Source organism: Dromaius novaehollandiae, chromosome Z (genome assembly GCF_036370855.1).
Source record: "Dromaius novaehollandiae isolate bDroNov1 chromosome Z, bDroNov1.hap1, whole genome shotgun sequence".
Taxonomy (NCBI): domain Eukaryota; kingdom Metazoa; phylum Chordata; class Aves; order Casuariiformes; family Dromaiidae; genus Dromaius; species Dromaius novaehollandiae.
Genome location: NC_088132.1, coordinates 43,001,991 through 43,023,522, shown reverse-complemented (window position 1 = coordinate 43,023,522; position 21,532 = coordinate 43,001,991). Strand labels below are relative to the sequence as shown.

The 21,532-nt window shown below is 40.3% G+C and overlaps 2 long non-coding RNA genes across 2 annotated transcripts in view; one reads left to right on the top strand and one right to left on the bottom strand.

The window, feature by feature from the left end:
- Positions 1 to 5,596: 5,596 nt before the first annotated feature.
- On the bottom strand, positions 5,597 to 6,281 carry LOC135324888 (uncharacterized). The gene is made up of 2 exons (XR_010386121.1): positions 6,233 to 6,281; positions 5,597 to 6,156 (listed from the first exon to the last, which is right to left on the bottom strand). It is a non-coding gene; the product is annotated as an uncharacterized LOC135324888 (long non-coding RNA).
- Positions 6,282 to 9,570: 3,289 nt separating this feature from the next.
- LOC112995253 (uncharacterized) overlaps positions 9,571 to 21,532 on the top strand; it is a 41,528-nt gene continuing 29,566 nt past the window's right edge. Inside the window, exon 1 of the long non-coding RNA XR_003262151.2 lies at positions 9,571 to 9,987. This is a non-coding gene — a long non-coding RNA (uncharacterized LOC112995253). The remainder of the gene's footprint in view (positions 9,988 to 21,532) is intronic.

The following is a 21,532-nucleotide window of genomic DNA, read 5'->3' as shown; positions in this document are numbered from 1 at the left end:
CTAGCAGTCCTCTCAGTGCCATTATACCAGGAGCAGAGATCTGCCATGTTCACACTCTGCCCACTCATGCTGCCTACAAATTGCGCTGCAGTAGGTTTAAGGAGCAGTGTCCTTGGTCAGGCAAAAAGGGAAACAGTAATGAATAAATAACAGTTTTTTTGCTTTCTCTGTGGGCTTCGCTTTTAATTACTTAACTTATTGTGTCCATTGGCAACACTGTACGCTTTTGTATGTGTTTCTTTTCCCATAAACATATGTTGAAAACCCCTGTGACCACACTCTCTTCTGCTTTGGTAAGATCATGACACTAGCAAAACTCGAAACCTTGTTCCTGCTGCATTTGCTTCTACAATGTTTGTATTTTTTTGTAAATCCAATGATTTGAATATGCTACATTTGAAGACACTTTTACCATTATAACTGTGTTATGTAAGTTTATGTATGGGGCTGCTATTGTCATCAAGATTATTTTTTGGACCACAGTCACGCTTGCTGTCAAGATACATGAGTTCTTGTGACTTGTATGATTTCCAGGGCAAACTGCAATGCTTGTTTTCAGTAATTTTTGTTCTATACAATACATGCTCTGAAATACTTAATTCTATTGCATTTGCTTCCCACAAATGGATTTGTGGCTGGATTCCTTTTCCCTAGCTTAGTTTTTTCAATTATAATTTGTCTGTGTGATGACAGAACAGTATGGCACACAGGCCTGTCTAGCTCTCGGTCTATCTCCTTTTTTTTTTAAGTAAGAACACTCCCTAAATTTATTTTTTTTCCTTAAAAAAGTAGCCAGCTTATCTTAGTTATACAATGGAAACTGCTTGTAGTACTTCCAGGCTGAGAACTTGCAGCTTTAAGGCCTTAAAGTGTGTTTGGCAACTTTTCAGTTAGTGAGATACGTTTATCTTGGATTTCTGAGCCATTTCCTTTGAGAAAATGGTATTAGCAGTTGAAAATAAATAAACCTTTTTGACTAATGAATTGAACATGATGTAATTGTTTTCATACACTTTCTGTCTTAATTGGCTAATAATATGGACAAAATAAATGCCTCAATTTTCTCAGTCAGTCCAGAACAGACTTGACATCATGGATTTTATCTTCATCCCGGGTATAAATTATTATGTAATATTGGGAGTGAATATTAGGTAAGGAGATTAACAGAGTAATGTATTTCTGGTTCAGGCTTCGAGGTAGATTCGAGAAACCTAAACTATTTTTCAGATGGAACTTGATGTGTTATATGTGATAACAGTAGGAAACTGAACCTGATTATCTTAAAAGCCTCCTTCAGTTCTATGACGTTGTTTTGTTAGCTGTGGTACAGCCTTGTGGTGTATTCTGAATAATGAATGTGATAGTTCTTCCTCTGTACCAAGGAGGCATGGCTTGGGTTTGCAGGTGATTGTTATTAAAACATACCTTAGGATTCAGTATAAGTGGAGAATAACAGCATGTCAAGGAAATACAGGACAACAGTCTGAAACCTGTGGGTACAATCAATTTTTTACATACGGAGAGACCCTTTGAAGTGGCCTCAGATGGGACTGAGATGACTAGTAGAACATTTTAAGGAAAGAATTTGTTTCCAGGAAAAAGAGCACCGCTGTCCTAGGATGAAATCCTGGAAGATGACTTCAAGGAGGAAAAAACCGAAAAGCTCACGCACTGGCTATGGCACTCTGCTAAGATGCAGGAGTGAATGTATGAGGAAAGTCTTTGTGTAAGTTACCATGTTTCCTTAGAGGCAAAACAAGGTTAGAGCTCAAGGAAACTGTACACGTAAGCAACTAGAAGAAGTAGGAGGTTTCTCAATGATTTGAGGAGTACCGATCACCTGATAAATGATCTAATTCTGCCAGACAGTAACAAAGGCTGTATCACAGAGGTCAGAGAGAGAGTCTGTTTAGTGTCCAGGACTCAGAAAAGCTTAAGTGACTTTCAGTCACATTGACTTCCTGTGGGTCCAGCAAGGAAGAGCTGGAGTGAGGCTCTAATAAGAGTTTAAGGGTGTTTAATATGTTTGAAGGATGCTATGAGACACGCTTTTATGCAGTGCTTCTGAAGTAAGAGGCTGAAGCTATGTCAAGAGGGCAATATTCTTCAAAGCAACTTTATTTTAAAATGCAGGATGTGTTAGAAGACCAGACTAGGCTTTCTTCCCTAAGAGATCTGGGAAATTAACTGTGTTTTAATGGGAGTTTTCTGTAGTTAATGCCCTCTGCTCTGTCCATTTCTGTGGCAGAAAAATGTTGGATAGATTGTTTAGGGAGAAACAGTTTGCATTAATTTGCTTCTCATTTAAGCCTGTTTATAGCAGGAAGAAGTAAGTAGAACCATTGATTTCTAGTATACTGTAAATGTGACATTCGGCTATATATAAAATCTGTTTTAATAACAAATCTTGCCTTTGGTCCAGAGGCCCAATAATATGTAGCTCACTAACTTCCTCTCTATATATCAGGAAATTTAAAATTTGCCTACGTGTGAATAGCAGCAAAGTTCAAGGGTCTAAAACAAGGTCATTTGGTGTGTGTGTAGCTTTAAGAATCATTCCTAGTAATCAGCACCAAAAATATTTCTTGTTAAAGTATATAATTTATCACTAAGTCTTAGAAAAACATTACAATGTAGGTGTTATCTGTACCTAAGCAGTTTTAACTTACGTAAACATATAAGTTAAAATTAATCAAGAGCATGCCAAAAGCCTTTGCTGAAGTGTGACTGAATTCTTGTTCTGTTTTCTAGAGATATGGTTTGAATTCTTGAAAGTCTTACTAGGGGACTCTTGTCAGATTTTACTTCATTTTTCTTCACTATACCAAAGTGCAATATCCATAACCTTATACTCTCTCCTTTTTTTCTCACCTTCATGTATATCTTCATTCTGCATCTCCTAGGTTCCAATAGTTTCCATTTCTTTTGTTCTCCCCTTCTTCTTTTCCCTGCTCCTCCTAATTTGGTCGTATGATAAATCTTCTTATTTTGTTCCTGGTAAGTGTTCAGCAGTTGTCTAGAGCAGATGTGTTGGAGAGAGTAATAGGGCAGGTAGCTCTTGTAGCTGGCATGGATTCACACTGCCAAATATTTAAGATAGGCAGGGCAACTTTGGTTACGTTACTTCAGTTTGTATTTTGAATGCTAGATTAAGACAGGAGGGGACCTCCGGGTCACTTGCCATGCCTACTCTGCTTTGTTAACTGCCATGACTAGCACGTCTGAGGCTTTTGTGTGCTGCCCAAATCTACACTGTACTCTCTCAAAGAAGGGCCCAATAGCTGCATGTGTGAAGTAAAGCAGAGATGTGGGATTTGTTTAGTGCACAGGGCCACTCCACCCTGAAGTGACTCTAGAAATGCATTGCCAAGAAGCCGTCAGCCCCTAAGCAGTCCCTTTGGTCTCTCCTCCAGGCAGTCCAGTTGCTGGACAGTGTTGATGGGAATTCAACCTCACAGGAAAAGCCAGAAATACCATTTAATTTTAGTCTCCTGCTTTTGTAGGGCTCCCTCTCGAAGTGATCAAACTTCAAAACTATGTTTCATTAAAAGCTTTGATTTGCTCAAGCCTGTAGTCCAAACTCACAGATCTATCAAGTAGGCTGAAAGTGGCATATGGACTGACAGCCACTGCTAACATCAAGCAAATAAACAGTTGAATAAAAAAAAAATCTCAAAGAGCAACATGAAGCTAAATCCTAAATGCGTTGCAAGAAGAGTTGTTGCAACCAAAGTTACAGTTTTTGTAGGTCTGCATAAAACTTTTTAGTATTTGTTTCTTTTGGGTTTTTACTAGGTCACTAGCAGACAGCTATTTATATTAATCATGAGATATTGTGAGGAGAGAAAAATGCAAGTAAACTATACAGGGCTATTTTATGTGGGGCTGGAATGCAGTGCTACTAGCCAAATAATTTCAAAGCTAATGTCTCGAAAGAAACCATCTGCACCAGTCTCGTGGGAGACGGAGGTAGCTGGAGTAAGTTGTATGACGTGTAAACATTCAGCTATTTGGACTTGAACAAAAGTAACTACATGGTATGTTACTTTTAAGCAGTTTTCCTCAAGTACGTGGAAAAAGCCTAGAAGCGTTATGACATTTCTATTGCTCTCTGAAATAAAGTACATTCTCAAAGGATTTTCCTGTCCATTTTCTAGAGTCCTAACATCCATTTCTACAAAATGCCTACATAATAAGTGTTTTTTGAGCAGTAGGAAGTCTGATAGCTTGCTTTCAATCTCTTTCTACAGTTTAATCGCTTACTGTGTTTTTACAGCTGTTTATAGAAGAGTGGATTTTAACCGGTGCAAGCCCTGTTAATACCTGATTGATAAAAGATGCAAGATAAAAAGATGAAATACTGATCTGATTTGAAGTGCATTTATTCCTGTGGATCTACATATTCCACAAAAATAAGGTATTGATTTAAGTATGTAAGTCTGATTTATTCTTGTCCTAGCAATGTGTAGCTCACCTTGCTGAAAAATAACTTGCTCAAATTCTGTAACTGATAGTTTCATCCACACACACAGTTACCGTGTTTGGACAATGGAATGGTTACCAACATGAGATACAGCTTCCCTTTGTGCAGTATGAGAGAGTGAGGTGCATTTATAAGCACTTCTACTGTAGTCATCTCCATCCTAGAAACTCTCAAGAGCGACTGATACCTGTAATTCTGCTATATAGTATTTCTTGGACAGGTCAAGCTTGCTCTTAACACGATACAACTTTCTATCGAATGGAATGGAAGCTCTTGAAATTATTAATTCCTAAATCATAGCAGGTCTTGTGACTTGTGGTATTTTTCTTTGAGTTGTAGCTGTTGAGTTTTAATTGGAGTTGGATTTGTGGGTGTTTTTTAAAGACAACTCAAGCCATCTACAAGTAGGGAAAATCTGAAACACTTGATTCCAGCAGGAAGTGGTTGGCAACATGACTGATGAGAGTTTAAGTTACTTCCAGAGAAATGGAAAGGATTTTAGAATTTAAAGGGACCCAGCTAATTGTGTTCCAGTATCCCACAATATCTGGGTAGTTCATGCTGAAAGTGCCACTTCACAGAGGACAGTAGATGAGATTTTGTCCAGTCATATTAAAACGAAATATGGGTTTACAGAATACATTTTCATCCACTTTTTCTGTACTGCCACTACCCTTTTCTCTAATTATTTCTTTCATCTTTGTTTTGATTCTGCCCTTTGTTTTCGTTCTTTTTTTGCTGCTTAATGAAGGAAAAAATTGCATTACTGAGTGACTGATCCCCTACAATACTTTAGAATTTCTGTGCTTTGTGATTTTCTTTTTTTTTTTTTTTTTTTTTTTTTTTGAGGAAGTAGGGTTAACTGAGGGACAAGATCCAAAATATTTGAAGGACTAAGTTCAGCTCGCCCCATTGGCTAAAGATTTTAAGAATCTCAAGAAAAAAATCACAGTATCTCTATAGATCATTTCTTTGCCCTAGCTACAAGCATAGGATCATAAGCTGGTTGTTGTGGCCTGAAAGGAGTCGTTTAGGATGACCTCCCTCCCCTTGGGGCCAACGACCAAGTTCGTGATGCCCTTGGACTGAATTAAGGTGAAACGACACCAGCCAACCAGTTTTATGATTTATTAACACAAAGATAAGGCATATGGTCAAATATGATAATTCAATGGCGGTTACTTCAACTAGCTAGACAAGTCCCGTGCCACACGTTTTGAACAGATCTTACCAACATTCAACGAAAGAGAGAGAAAGAGAGAGAAAAAGAGAGAAAAAGAGAGAAAAAGAGAGAAAAAGAGAGAAAAAGATATCACCACCCGTGGATCCAGCGGCGTCCCGTTGGTCCTCTTCCTTTGGGAGTCTCGGTGGTGGGGGGTCCCGTTTGGTGGTGGGTGGGTCCTCCACTTAGCTTTGGGTGGTATCCTTTTTATACAGTCCAAGTCCCAGAATCTCCACCCATTTCCAAGAAATCTCATGCGTATGCCTGGTGGACATGATGCGGCGTGGTCTGGTTCCGTGCAGGCTCAGTGCGTCCCACGTGGTCACATCATGCCAGTCCTGTTTCGCCCAGAAACAGATGGCTTGCCCGTACAATGGGAAAAGACACCATCTCAGTCCTGTTTCCACCGGCAGCAGACGAAAATGGATGACCGGCCCGTAGCTATGGCCTCCTGCAGAATTTGCAACGCATGCAGCAAGGTTCATATCTTATGTATCAAGAAATGTTTAGGGCAAAAGTTCACTTACCTGTCCTCCACACTGGTGAGCAATATTTGCATCCTTTTTTCAGATGACCTAAGAGATGAGAAAAAGAGAGAGTGATTGTGGATTGTTATCTCACTTCCTGTTCAAATTTCTGTTACCTGTTAAGAAAGAGAAAAAGAAATGTGTAACTCATACCTCAAGGGAAACCTGCCATGTGTACCACAGTGCACCTTATACCACAGAAACAGTACTCTACTCTTACAAAATATCGAATTTAAAATGATTAATTTCATTGGGTGTTTAGCATTCATAAAGGTATTCAGAATTTCATAATACACTATAAAAATATAGGAATGCCTCTCACAGTGGCCAAAGGCAGTGCCTATAGAAGCATGTAAGAACAAGATAATCATGTATGAAGTTTCCCACACATACTCTCCCAACATTTGACCACTTGAAGATAGACATGGCTTTGGTTAAATTAACAACTAGTGATGGATTTGCCTAATCACTTTTTGAACCCATGTAAAATATTACTATCCAAAACTTGGCCATAGGTTGTGTTGCTAGTTTTGAATCTGCCTTCTGTTAGTTTCAGTTGGTGCCCCCTACCCCCAGCCCTTGCACTGGAACACACAGTGAACAATCAATCCCTATTCACTATCTCCTCATCATTCAGATTTTATTTACCTCTGTCATATTCAGTTTTCTCTTTTTCCAGACTGAGGAGTCCTAACTTCAGACTCTTCACTGAAGAGTCTTCACTTTATTATTCCATATGAACAAGTCATTCTACACTCTCCGATCATGTTTGTTGCCTTTCTGTTAACCTTTTATATCTTTTCAGTGTAATTTGCATAAAATATGTCAGTACACCTGCATGGACTAAGGCTTACATCTTCTGAGAAATGTTTCCAGGGTTTATGTAAAGATTGTATCTGCTAAGTAAATATCACATTCCTTGACACTTGTTCCAAGTGTCCTTACGTTTGAACCTTAGGGGAAGCCAGAACAATGTGAACATCAGTTTGCAAGTATTAGGTCTTGGTAGATTATTGCGGATTTAGAGATGTTACAATTTGCCTGTTGACCAATTCTGTTTAGCCATGAGCCACTCTGAGGCCTTCTCCAGGAACAAGATGTGGTATTGGTTACTTGGGGGGCTTTATTTCTTAGATTGTTCCTCTGTGATTTTTTTTGCTTTCGGATATCTTCTTCCTACATAGTTACTCATAACTCTTGAACATTTTCCCCAAAATGTTTTACTCAATTCTTTATCCTATAACTTGGACACCAGAAGAGATGACAGATGGTGTTTTCTTTGCCTAACATGGAGGATTTGTTTGTGCTGGCATTGAGTAAATGGTATTTCATTGCTTCTCAATGATTGTGCGTAGTTTTGAATAAGGAGAGAAAATGGCCTTGGTGAGGTTCCCTGCTCCCTTAAAATCGTCCTGCTCATGCACATTGCAGCCATCTCGGTAAATTCTTGGGGAATTTTTGTTTTTAGCTTCTCCTCCCTGCCCAACATATTGCAGGCAGGGTGAGCAGGTTGATGTCAAATGTCAGAGGTCCTGGATTAACCCTGACTATTCATAAAGGTTTTACTCTGAAGTTGAAATACTTTTGTTGTGACAGGAACTCTTGGAATTGTTTTAAGGGTTTGTCTAATCTTGGATCTTGGATGTTAAGATTGGTCTACATGACACTAAACTAATACATATCCAATAACTCTAGACTAGGTCCCCTTCACTTATGACGTTCATGATTCTCTAAGCTTCTTTATAATATGCCATGTTATCTGTTGCCTGGGCTTCTGACACCATTACAGCTTGAAGCTGCTACTCCTTAGAGAGCAAAAGGTTGGCAGGCAGATTTGCCATGAAGTTTCTCCTCTTTATTCATTTTGCCAGCCCTCATTTAAGTGATGCAATTGCAGCAGTTAATGCTGGATCTCCCAGGTGTCGCACAAATGTACTCCTGATGTTTAAGTGGAGGAAGCCTAGTACCACCACTGATGATACAGGCCAAGAGCAGTTGAAGAGGAGGATGCAGTGGAACTGATTTGTGATTGGGGTTCTGTGTCTAGAAATGGTGAAAAAAGGCAATAGGAGAATTGGTGGAAGGCTGAAAAGCTGGAGAGGAAAGAGGGTATGAAATCTTCAAGAAGGGGGTGCGTAATTCAAGAAAGAAACTCCTAGTGTATGTAGGCTTTGTGTCTTAATTTGTTCTAGTTAATGCAGAGTATGGACTTTTCATTCTTCTTAAACTTACTAATACCCTAATATACTCTCAGAAGGCATTTCTCTTTTAACACTAGTACTGCATTATGGAATTTATTGTCCTTATTTATCAATCACTGTAAAATGATATTCTTCTCTGATCAGACTACTCAGCCAATATGCCCTGTTCTTTGAGCATTTAATTATCACTTCATAATCAGTTTGTCTCTAATTCATTGGTATTGCTTTGAAGCTGTCCTTTCTGCTTATTCAGGTCATCCATCCCTGTCCTCCAACTTAATTCTAGACGACTTTCCACTTTTTACCCACAAAATAACACCTTCATCAGAGATGCAAGTGCTCTGACATACTACACTTCACCTCAGGCAGAAGACAAGGAGATAAATGAGTTAGTCCTCGACAGCATTGGGGTTTACAAATAATGGTTGTTGCACTTGCACAGATCACAGTATCCATGGGATACACTTTACCTACTATAAGGAATTGCTTTGTACTTTCATGGATGCAAACTTACGCTGGTCACAAAACACAAGGTCTTCAGTTTGCACAGGACCTTTATGTCTTGAGTCAGTCTTTGGTGTGACCTGAATGTTCACTGACACTGGGTTCAGAGTGGGAGGCCCACTTGCTTCAAGGTGCTGCAACACCAGTCTGTAGATGGCAGCAGAACGTTCCTAGAACTACTTCCTAGACTGTTCTGATCTAGACTGGTCTCTAATGAATGGATATTGTAAGCAGATCATCATTTATTTTGTCTATAAGTGTATATAGTCGGCAAACTTGTGAGGTTATTAGCCCTTGCTTCCAACAAAATATGATTAAGAGGCCACTGTCCCACTGTAGTTAAGAACTACTGAGTTCATACATAGAATTTTCCTTCAGTTTCTTCCAACAGCAGTCAATGAATTCCCCAAGGTAGCCTTCTGAGAAAAGGAAATAATGATCTGTGGTATTCTTTTGTCAAAGATTAAAATTCAATCTAAATTTTTAATGTTTCAAAAATATAGTTACACACTACCTAGGACAATAGAAATTAGACATAAAATAAGTAACCTATTTACCTTTCCTGGTAATGTAAGGTTATTCCAACGATGCACATTCAGTCCGACCCATTACCTCTCGTTAAACATGCTTTCATAAAGACCAAGTCAGTAGCTTAGCATGTTTTAGAATCCTGAATTTCCCCTTGCTCCTTAGTTGTTTTGCTTTCTCTAGAAATACTTCACTTGTCACATATTTTTGCAGATATTCTCTATCTAGGAGGTGCTGTGGGAAACCTAAGATGACTTTGCAAGATGTCAGAGGAGTTAGTTATAACTCATTTATAGTTCATGTTCTCAGTCTTTGAGCTGTCTCTTGTCTTGAAATGTAAATTCTTTGGGGAAAGAATTAACCTCTTACATGTTTGTATAAACATCTAGTACATGAAGCACCAGATCTACAGAAATTCTGATTTGTTCTTCAGAGACTGATTTACCACAATATCTTTAGTAGACTGGAACATGAACTAAACAGATAGTATAGGAAATGTGTATTCTGATCCATTCAGTGATGGTAAGTACTTGCTCTTCAAACAGTTCTCTTACTCTCCCTCTTCCTTTTCCTCTTCCCCTCCTTCGCTTTTTTTTTCTTTTTTCTTTTTTGTCCACAACCTACTTTCTGTGTCCTTTTCCAGATAATAAGCAATTTGCTTGCCTGTGTAATTATCATTAGTTTCATGTGCTAAGATTGGGGAATCTTTTATGTAATCTGCTTCCCCAGAAATGTCTTAAGGGCCATTAGAAATCTTATATCTTTATCTTGCAGCTATTTGTATTTAAATTGTTTTGAAAGATTTTTTCAATTTTATTGTAAATCTCAAAAACAGTAGTAGTTAAGTTAGTGTATACTGAATGATGTTTCTTCCTAACGTAAGCATTTGCTGTGTCATAGATTGAACACCTTAATGTAAAGAGATCCTCATTGTTTGTCTAAGTACCTAGTTCTTTTTAGTTAGTTCATAAAGCTACCATAATTGCTTTAAAAAGCAGTAACACTCATTGGGTAGCTTTATCATCTCTTCAGTTTCTAATGTTGAAGCTTTGAGTCCATTTATATACTGAGTTTGCATAACTGGTTCAGCTGGAAATAACACATGACTTTTTTGGTTTCCCTTTATGTAATAATAGCAGCGAAGGTTGGTCTGTTGGATTAAATGAGATTCTAAATGCATTATTAAAACACTGCCCAAGAAAGACGACTTTAAAAAAATCTTGTTCAATTTTTTAGGCAGTTTTTAAGGAAAGTGTGCATTGGTATTTTGTAAGAGTTTGGTGAGGGGGATGTGTGTGTGTGTGTTTATATCCTTAAAATGCATCTTTGAAACAGGGTACTAGTTTTGTTTCTTTTGGACTATTTTTTTATGGCTCTCTTTTTTACCTGAATGCTTAAGTTTCACCCCCATCCTCTTGTTTAAAGATAGGGTAAATGAAAGTTTGTTTAAGTTTTTTGTAAAGCAATTTGACCTGAACATATGTAGGCTTGAACTCTGCAGCAGTGAATTGTGTAGCCCTAACTAAAAGTCTTTGAACTTTCTTGGGTTCCTGTAGCTACTCCAAAGAAGAGCTGCAAATCCCACAAGTGTGTTATACATCTAATCTGAAAAAAAAATTGTTGTGTTGTGAAATAAATACCATTGTGATAATTACTAGTCACTATCTAATTTTCACTCTTGATGGGAAGGTCCACAGGGCAGCTTAGGGAGAAAGATGTTGATGTGAAGCTTCTCCTATGCCCTTTAGCTACTGAAATCTGACTCTTCTACAGCCAAGTTAACTACTGTTTTCAGATGTATAATTACAACATTTTTTTCTAGTTGTGTTTTAATTTAGTTACATTAGACTGTGCTTTCCTACCATAATGAAAGGTTTCATTTACAGTCAGCAGGAGGATATAACAGCAACTTATTGGAAAGTGGCAAATGAAGTTAACATGATGTGGCAACAGCACTCAAGCCTAGTATTCAAAGGCTCTTCTATGCCTAAAGCACATCTGCACAGCAGTCAGGTGTGACTGCAGCATGTGTAGCCATACCCAAGGTGGCAGTGAACTAGATGTGTTGATACTATAAGAGAAAAGAATTAGCAGGCAAAGACTTGTGTGCCTGGGGCTTGCATAAAAGCATGGATAGCTAGCCCATGCTGAAGCCCTTGCTACTGACACTGCTACTGATACCCACATTAAGTAGATGAAAGTTAGCAAAGTTCTTCCTGCTCTTGGTGCTATCCCATTTCTGGTTAGACTGCAGGTGTATGCAGTGCATTGTGTGTAAACATGTGCGTGATCCTAGTGTCACTTCTAAGAACTCCACTGCTTAGCTGACTCTCAGAACTGCTGATGTGGTAATGTTATGATATCTACAGAGCTGAAAATGCTGGCTGGATTTCTGGGTGTTTTGCTTCTTGCTCTTTAACAGTTTATCTTTTAGATAGCTGTTCTTCCGATCTCATTACTTTTGGAATTTCATGCAGATCATTATGCAAACTATAAAGGTTGCCAGGTGGACCTCTTAAATGGAGTTTAAAAGACTTATTAAATCATTTACTCATTAACTGGTTTAAGGAGGAAAATAATAGTAGAGAGAGTTTTCTGTGTTGGACTGATGGATGCAGGGGACATCAAAAGACTAAAAGCATTCATGGCTTACAGATAAAGTCCATGAAATGCCAGTGATGCTGCAGTATGCCCTGGAATGAGAAAGCCATTCTAGACTAGGGACTAGGCAGGAGTAGAGGAGATAGAGATTAAAATTCCTGTTAGGAATAAAAAGAGGTCACTGTTGCAAAAGCAGCAGTAGAAGAAGAGCCCTGGGAGAGGCAGCCAGGTGTGCAGGGTTTCCCTGCTGGAGTCCAGATCTCCAAGGGAATTCAGTCCTAGACAACTTGGGGGCAAGGAATGCTGGGTGCACTGGAGCCTTGCCATATAGACAGTGCCAGAGAGTGATCTAATCCACCTGATGTAGGACTTCCTTTCCACATTGATTTATTTGGGGAATTAGGGCCCTAATACAAAGTGATGCCATCCACTTAAGTGTGTCTCTTGCACTGAGGGTATAAAGAGCCGGAAGGAAATCTCTCCATCTGCTCAGGATAAGTCTAGCTGGGGCCATGATGGTAGTACCTGTTTTTGCATTGTGTTCTGCATGAGTGCGATTGAGAGCTTGTCCCCAGAAGAATGACCGAACTACCAGGTCATGGGAACTTTTGGCACGAGCATTTTCTGCTGCTGCTGTTCAGCCCCTCTGAAGCCAAAAAATGCAAAACCCATAGAGCCAGAAAAGAAAGAGACTGAAGGAAGTTTGATCTGTCCTTGTGATTAGGACAATTTGCAGAGTGTGAAGAGTGGAAGGAACAAATCTGTTTCTTCTCTCTGCTCCAGAGATTCCTCTCTATTTTGATGGGCTAAAGGAAGCCATGTTCAGTTTGCAGGGAGCTGAGTCTGGAAGCCCAGTTCTGCCTGTATCAGCTGGGGAAGGATGGAGAGTGTTCTTAATAAGGAAACAATATAATTTGTTGGTTGCAATGGAACGTGTTGTGAGATAACTGAGACCATGGTTCCTCCATCCTCGTTAGAAAAGGATTTTACTTCTGAAATGAGCTCTAGGCATTAACGCCCTCCTTTGCTTTGGTTTTCTGTGGGCCTTGAACAGAATTATCACAGAATAGTCGAAGTTGGAAGAAACCCCTGGAGATCACCTAGTCCAGCCCTCCTGCTCAAGCAGGGTCACCTAGAGCATATTGGCCAGGACTGCATCCAGACAGCTTTTGAGTATCTCTGAGGAAGGAGACTCCACAACCTCTCTGGACAACCTGTTCCAGGGCTCTGTCACCTTCACGGTAAAGAAGTTTTTCCTCATGTTCAGATGGAACTTCCTGTGTTTCAGTTTGTGCCTGTTGCCTCTTGTCCTGTTGCTGGGCACCACTGAAAAGAGTCTGGCCCCATCCTCTTTACATCTTCCCTTCAGATACTTATACACATTGATAAGATCCCCCCTCAGTCTTCTCTTCTCCCAGCTCTCTCAGCCTTTCCTCATATGAGAGTTGCTTCAGTCTCTTAATCATCTTAGTAGCCCTTCACTGGACTCTCTCCAGTTGCTCCATGTCTCTCTTGTACTGGGGAGCCCAAAACTGGACACAGCACTCCAGATACGGCCTCACCAGGACTGAGTAGAAGGCAAGGATCGCCTCCCTTGATCTGCTGGCAACACTCATCCTAATGCAACCCAGGATACCACTGGCCTTCTTGGCTGCAAGGGCACACTGCTGGCTCATGGTCAGCTTGTCCACCAGCACCCCCAGGTCCTTCTCCTCAGAGCTGCTTTCCAGCAGGTCAACCCCCAACCTGTACTGGTGCCTGGGGTTATTCCTCCCTAGGTGCAGGACTCTGCACATGCCTTTGTTGAACTTCATGAGGTTCCTCTCTGCCCATCTCTCCAGCCTGTCCAGGTCCCTCTGAATGGCAGCACAGCCCTTGGATGTATCAGCCACCCTTCCCAGTTTTGCATCATCAGTAAACTTGCTGAGGGTGCTCTCTGTCCCTTCATCCACATCACTGATGAATAAGTTGAACAATGCTGGACCCAGTATTGACCCCTGGGGGACACCGCTAGATACAGGCCTCCAGCTAGACTTTGTGCCACTGATCACAACCCTTTGAGCTCTGCCCTTCAGCCAGTTCTCAGTCCACCTCACTGTCCACTCATCTAGCCCAGACTTCCTGAGCTTGCCTTTGAGAATGCTATGGGAGACAGTGTCAAAAACCTTACTGAAGTCAAGGTAGACAACATCCACTCCTGACATGACTCCTCATCTAAGCTATGATTACAGTAGAACTCTAGGTGGAAAACGGCAAATCCTCCAAGCAAGGAGGTATTGCATCTTTTTACTCTGCTCAGGCCAGACTACTGGACATGTCAGCTACTTGTTTTCAGTCATTTCACTGTGCCCTGTGGCAATGAGGGACAGTATGCAGGGAAAATTACCCTTGAGCATCAACTCAGGATGTTGTAAGTGAATTACCTTTATCCATTTCAACCTAGTCTTTACTGAGGGTTTATTTTTAATGCAGTAAGATGAATTTAAATGGAATTTGAGGCACAACAAAATGGAGACCTCAAATTAACTCCCATCAGAACTGGTGCACAGAAAACATCACTTTCGTTTTTTGAGAATAGGTGTTTAAAACAGAAGTTCAAGTTTAGAAGTTGCAGTTTGGGGCATGCTTGCTTCTTGGGAAATATCCCAAGAACAGGTAAGACCATCTTACCCTCAGGAAACATATCCAGAAAGGCCACTGAAGCAGATAAATACCTCAGTACGAGCCACACACTTTCACCTCTGCCATTCTAGGTCCTCTAAATTGAGACTATTATATAGCTAATGAATGAAAGAACTATTCTGTGATGTTGTAGGCAGAGAGCATGGCTCACTGTAACTTGATTTCCTTTCTTGACTTTTCCTGCATTAGATACTTTTCTTAATTTCCCTGCTAACTGATGTCGCTTTGTCAAAACCCATTTAGGTGGTGGGAAGGTGTGCCACACATAATTAAGTGCTTCTGCCAATACTAGCAAGAGTGGAGGTACATCACTAAAAATCAAGGTCCTAGGTAACATCATCATCATAAAGATGCCATAAACATCTTCACTGCTCCAGCATGTCTGCAGGTGGTGTAATGATAACATGGGTTCAAATGGTTTCACAAATCTAACGGATATTAGAGCTACCTGTTAGGGACAGGGCTTAGCTTTGATTTCTTCTTGGAGTGGCATCCAATGACTTGCATTTGTCTGATGGTAATTCTAAATCAAGATTTATTTAACAGGGCAAATGAGAAGTGGAGATGGCAAAAAAGGAAGGCAAAGAACGATGTGTTCTGTTCAAACAATGCAAGTGTTGGCCAGAAAGTCAGCAGGTTATAAGCCCTGGACATATGATACGCATCTGACTTCTCTCTATCCTACTTGCTGTGGCTAAGGATTACCTATTGCCCTTTGCAGAATCATAGAAACAATAGTTTAAGTTGAAAGAATAGAGTTTCTCTGGAAACCTCTTCTAGTGCATAAAAACTCGCCCTCATGGTGAAAAAGGATTTCCTTATATCTAGTCAGATAGTCTGTTCTTTCTTCATAGTAATGTAAAGCGCCATCTATTCTTCCTTTCTGTCCTGAAGACAGAAACAATTTAGTACACTTGGTTTATACAACTTGGTGCCATTTTTCCCTTGCCTCCACCCTTGAGATTTTCAGTAAATAGTCTTCCCTCTAATTAGCAGAAAGCTTGGGTAGGCATGAAGAAGCACAAATCTTGCAAAGCCAAGTGATGGCTTTGACTTTGATCAGATTAGGAGCTTTGAAAACACATGTAGGACCTTCACAAATCCCATTATACAGTTAACATGCCAATAGGAAAAGTTTGTTCCCAACGTAAGCCTCAGAGTGATTAATTCTGACATGAACCATGAATCTATTCCATATTAATTCTTACTCTGGTTAGTGTAACAGCAAGAAGCTGCTTATTTATGAAAAATGTATCTGATTTTTTAAATAATTCTTAATGTTTATCCAACTAAAGTCTTTTTTTCTCTGATAGCTTAGAGGATACTCAGACTGCTTATGATTTGGTTCAGAATGTAATTACTTCTCCCTATTTTAAGTTGATTATTTCTGTATCTTCAGTGGAAGCTCCTTTGTTTCTTGTCTTGTGCAAGCTTGATGACTGACACCTGGCTGACCTCCTGGTGCTGACTGTTGGAGGCGGAGATGTTTCTATGTGCTCTGTCATTTTTGAGCTAGGACATGTCGAGTGGCCAGAGCAGAAGCCACTGCAAAGAGCCCTTATCTGCTGCCAAGTAATTCTGCCCTAGAAAGGACATAACCTTGTCAGCCTTGCTCTGATCCTGAGCTAAGGAGCCTTCCTGGGAAGGCTAATGAGATTAGGTGTGGCAGCATACTGACATGGCTTCCAGATTCAACCTTGTGTTTTCCTTGCAGTTCTGGTGTGCCTTATATGGATGTACCAGTTTATGAACTTCAGAATTATAGTGCCTCACCTGGTGTACAAAGGAGAATTATCTCTTTCACATTTAGGAGTAATTCAAAAACCATTCCTTGCAATTCCACTTTTGAGTTCTCTCTGTTGAAATTCTTTTGACTCATTTGTTTGGCGTTCAGCATGGTTGATCTTTTTTGCTCGGCTCAAAAAGTGACACCTATACTGCTATTTCTGAGTGCCAATCCAAATGGACACTATAGGCCTCAAAGCTGCCACCTAGATGGGGCCATACTGTGGCCCCATCTATCCATATATCCATATATCCATCTGGCCCCATATATCCATACTGTGTATATGGGGTGTTCTCAGACAGCACAGCTATCCCACCATGCTCTCCATGCACTCCCCCTACTCCTGACTTACCTGCACCGCACACCCTCTTACCCATCAGGCAGCCTTTAGAAGGAAGCCCTCACAGATCCTTACCAGTGATCCTCAAGATCATCTAGAAAGGCAGGAAGGGTTCACAGGCGTGGTAGCCGAGCATCAGCCTTCCCATGCCTTCCCCAGCGCCTAGGTTTAGGAGTCCTCATAAGGAGAGGAGACAGGCACCCACCCTTACAGGCCCAGCCTTCATGGAGAAGGTGGCTGGGGACAGTGCTCGCCAGCACTTGTGTGAGAGCCTCGCCAAATAAAAGGGGGTGGACAACAGCCATAGGATAGATACAGCTCTGTTCATGCTGTTTAGCAAAAGCTGTTTCTGAGGCACTGAACAGCAAGCACCCTGTGGATCCATCCCTCTATCTTGCCCTGTGCCCTGTAGCCTAGTGGGGACACTGAGATATCACTTGGTAGAGGTGTTCCTGGGGGTGCTAGGGAGGGGAAAGGCCTTATCCCGCTTGCCTTGGAAAGTGTCCTGAGGGTATTGCAAAGGCCGAGCCATGCTGTGGCCTCTCTCCAGCATACATACTGACTGAGACACTCTGCGGGTGAACACACTGCAACAGGACAGTGAAGATGCAGTCATTGTTCCTCTAGTATGACCAATATGCGCTGATTATTCCAAACTCCTCGTTGCCAAACTTCCATTTTGGGGGCAAGAAATTGAATTAAAAAGGTATTCAGCCTTGCTCCCTTCCTGTCCTCTCTCACCATTGTGCCATGCCAAATTAACAACAACTGCTTGCTCAGGTTGCAAAAAAGCTTTTTAACAAGGCTAACTTGGTGCTGTACTGAAGAATGTACATGCTAGAATTCACACAGCACCACAACTGTACTCTACTCAGAGCTGGCTCACTTGGTCAGGTTAGACTGTCTTCATGCACCTCTGCTTTTGGGGTCGCTTTTGCCTCATTCCTGTCCAGTTCAAAATACATAAATAGTGTTGGGAGGATCCAGGCTCTCCTCAGTCCCACTAAAGTGCTTCCAGCAGCAGGCTGCTCTCTTTTAATTCTTGCTCTCTTGGTGGAAATTCTAGTCTACAGTGGAGGAAGGAATGAAGGTTTAACAAGATACTGGAGAATAGCCTTACTCAGTGCATCTCTTAGTGTACATGTGAGAGGCTACTTGCCTGGGAACTGGGACCTTGAGGCCTAGAACTCATATCTTGCAATTAGGGGCAAGTGCACTATGCAGCAGGCAATGTCATTCCCCTTAATTGACCTAGAGCCTGAGTGCCTTCCATGTCTGCCAGGTGAGAGGATTCCAAAGCAGTGCGCAACAGCCTGAGTTTGGGCATTCAAGGGACCAAAACAAATCGATTTTCAGGTGCCTTCAGGAGAGAGTGAATTGTTTTCTGAGGTTTAAGCACCTACTGTTCCAGTTTAGGCAGCCTAAACTCTAGTGTTTCTGGTTGGGCAGCTCTTGATACGTCCCGGCCAGGCCAGTTAACTTTCTGGACTGCCCTTCATGCTCTCACCATTGGCTTGAAGGGAGCATGACCCCAGCCCCTGGACTTGTTCTGTTTGGACAAGGCGTTACAGGACCTGTTTTGGAGGTGCTTTACAGAGAGTCGTTGCAAGGCAAGCTTATGAGTACCTGAAGGTCTCATTGTTCTCAGGGAGGGGCGTATATGTAACTACAAGTATTAAAAAAGCTAAAGTAAAGTACTAATTTACAGAGAACACAAAAAGATGGCAAATGTTTTGCTTAGACTTAAGTAATATTTCATGGTTAAAACTGGGGATATTTCTTAGTGTTAGTAGCAGATAAGAAATAAATCAACCTACATTTGACCCAGGTTTATCAGCATAGTTACTGGATAATCAATTCAAACATTACCTTGTTAGTAAACAGAAATATTCTCGTCACCCTCTAGTGCATTCTGAGCCAGATACTACTGAGATAACATTTGCCATTTTGCAATATTGTATTTACAAGAGAAACAGATTTTTTTTCATAACTGCAAAGAAGTCCTGCATTCTGCTTTTCACTATAGCTTAAGAATATTGAAAATAAAGTCTTTTGAAGGATAGCATAACTTATACAGAACTGACACTGAAAATGTTTATTTTAGTGGAATTTCTTTATTTTTTTACCAGTTAAGTATCTGTCCTAAAAAGTCTTTGGGCAGATTTTGAGACTTTTGGATAGTGTCTCTTAGAAGTCTCCTTCTTTACACTGTATATCACATCTAAGAACATGGCCCTCAGCTATGAAATCAAACTGGTATGTATTTAATATTGTCAAATCACAGCAGTTCCTTGCTGTGATAATATTGTGTTTGCTTTGATAAATGTTATACAGTCATTAGAAAACCAATAGAAATTGTCTGTTTAGAGAAATGCTGAAAAAAAGGCAATAGACAACTAACCTGATACATAGATTTTACTACCTTCTCATCTACATTGCTATATAAACATCTGATTTTCTGCAGTCATTAAAAATATATTAACTTGATAATGCTATCTGACTGGTTCAAGCTAGCTAGCTTAACCTATGGCCAGTGAATGTGATACTTGCTGTAGCTTAGCATTTCTGATTTTTGTCCGGCTTAAACTGGAACATGCAGGACAGTATGAAAAATTTCTACAGTAGCCCTTTGAACCGGTAAAACATGCAACACAGTGGAGTCAGCAGGATGGGGGAGACTCAAGTCTGTTCTTATTCTGTGGCTTGTTTACCAGGCTGCCTGTACTAACTGGAAAATTCATTGTACATTAACTTCGGCTTCTGCTTTTTCTCCTGAAGTGTGAGTGTGGGCTGTGTGATATAGTGAGATGTTACTTTTTGTAGTCTCCTGGCTATACAGGTTAAATACAGTGACTGCTTCTAATGATGATGTTTCTGACTAATTCTTTCCTTCCTGTTTGCTTATTACAGATTTGTTTTGTTTTGTTAATGTTGTGTTGTCGGAGCAAAAGCAGGCAAAACAACTTACAGCAACAAGCATTCTTCATAAAATCATTTTATCTTAAAATTTTTTTTCTATGATTACTTTGCAGTTTTAGTATCTTTTCCTCATTTACTACTTTACCATTACAGTTTGTGTGCTTGCAGCTATATAATGTTCACCTCTGCATCTGTGAATAGAAATGACAAAAATGAAAGCCTTTAGCTTTAGCTCCCTGATTTCCCAGCAGAAGTCTGTGTGCATTTGCTGCTCAGAAACCTAGCATGTCCATATGCGGCAGGCTTGCTGCGACGCAGCTTGTCTGTGTGGCACTTGGGGTAGTGTCCATACAGTACAAGTGCAGTAGCTTCTATGTGCAATTTTGATCTCCTTGTGCATGCAAGATATTTGTCCAGGATTCCTGGACATCTGCAGCTTATGCTCCAACCAGACTGTCTGAGTTCCCAGCCAGAAGGTCAAAATCCTCTTTTTGTTCCTAGACATAATTTCCAAGCAAGAAACAACATACATGTAAGGAAATTCAAAGTGTGATAGACCTAAATGCACTTTTCTGATGGCTAGTTACTGATATGGGTAACAAAATTTCAAATAGCAGGATTACTTTTTTCCTGTTTAAAGTATTTTCTCCTTGGCCTATAGTCTGTTTACAGCAAACACTGTTTCAAGCAACTTTTTCTGTATATAGAGCTTTTCTCTCGCAAACACAGCACAGCTGTATCTGACTGTGCGTATGAACAGTCTGCACTGGAACTGGCTATTTTAAATAGAGCACGAGTAAGTTCTTTGCTGGACTGCAGCCAGGACATTCGGAGCGTTACAGAAATGAGCCCTTCTTCTCTTTGATTTGGTATTTTGTCAAATTCAAATCTGCCAGTTGTGTATCAAGTTAATACAACTGAATATGAAACAACCAGTAGTTGTCAGACATTTTCAGGGGAGTTTTTTGGAGGCTGATTAATGACTTGAGATGGAAACAGGCCTAATTTTCAAATGAGCAGTTTAAACAAATAAGTTTCATGTCCTTTAGACCACTTGTAGTCATCTAAAACATCTTGTGATCACCTCTTTTTTGAGATGGGGAGAAAAAAAAAAATCTCTTTCTTCCCGATAGCAAAACTTACTCTCCTATTTTTAGATGAAGTATATGATTACATAATTGTTTGTGGTGCTTTGGCATTTGGAAACTATTATCGACCAGGAAAACCTGAAGCACTGAGGCTCTCTGCTTGTAGAGTGGTTGGAATGCAACCTTCTTTAAATCAGATTGCATGACTCTTTAAGTAAGAAGGCCTGAAAACAAATAAAACTTGGAATTAGTCATGCATACCTGCTTTGGAGAACCAAGAGAGCAAGTGGGTTTTAGTCCCCAAAATAAATATTTTTGCAGTCCTCTGCTTTTGTTTTCCTAGCATAACTAAGGAAGGTCTGAAAAATAAAACCTCTCTCTTCTTCATTGTGACTAAGTAGAATAGCCATGCCTCAGTCTTGAACTCAGGTGAACCTGAAAGCTAACTTACTAGATGTCTGGCAATAGCTGAAGTGATTCTTACAGCCCCATTATTCAAAACCTGTGACTTTTGTTTAGTTTTCATTTCAGGTTACATTCAGGGAGCTGGTAGAGGAACTTTCACCATTTGAAACAGAACTGCAAGTCTGATGAAAAAGTCTGTTTTTAAGTAAAATGCTCATGTGGTTTAGCATAGCAACCAAAAGAAAT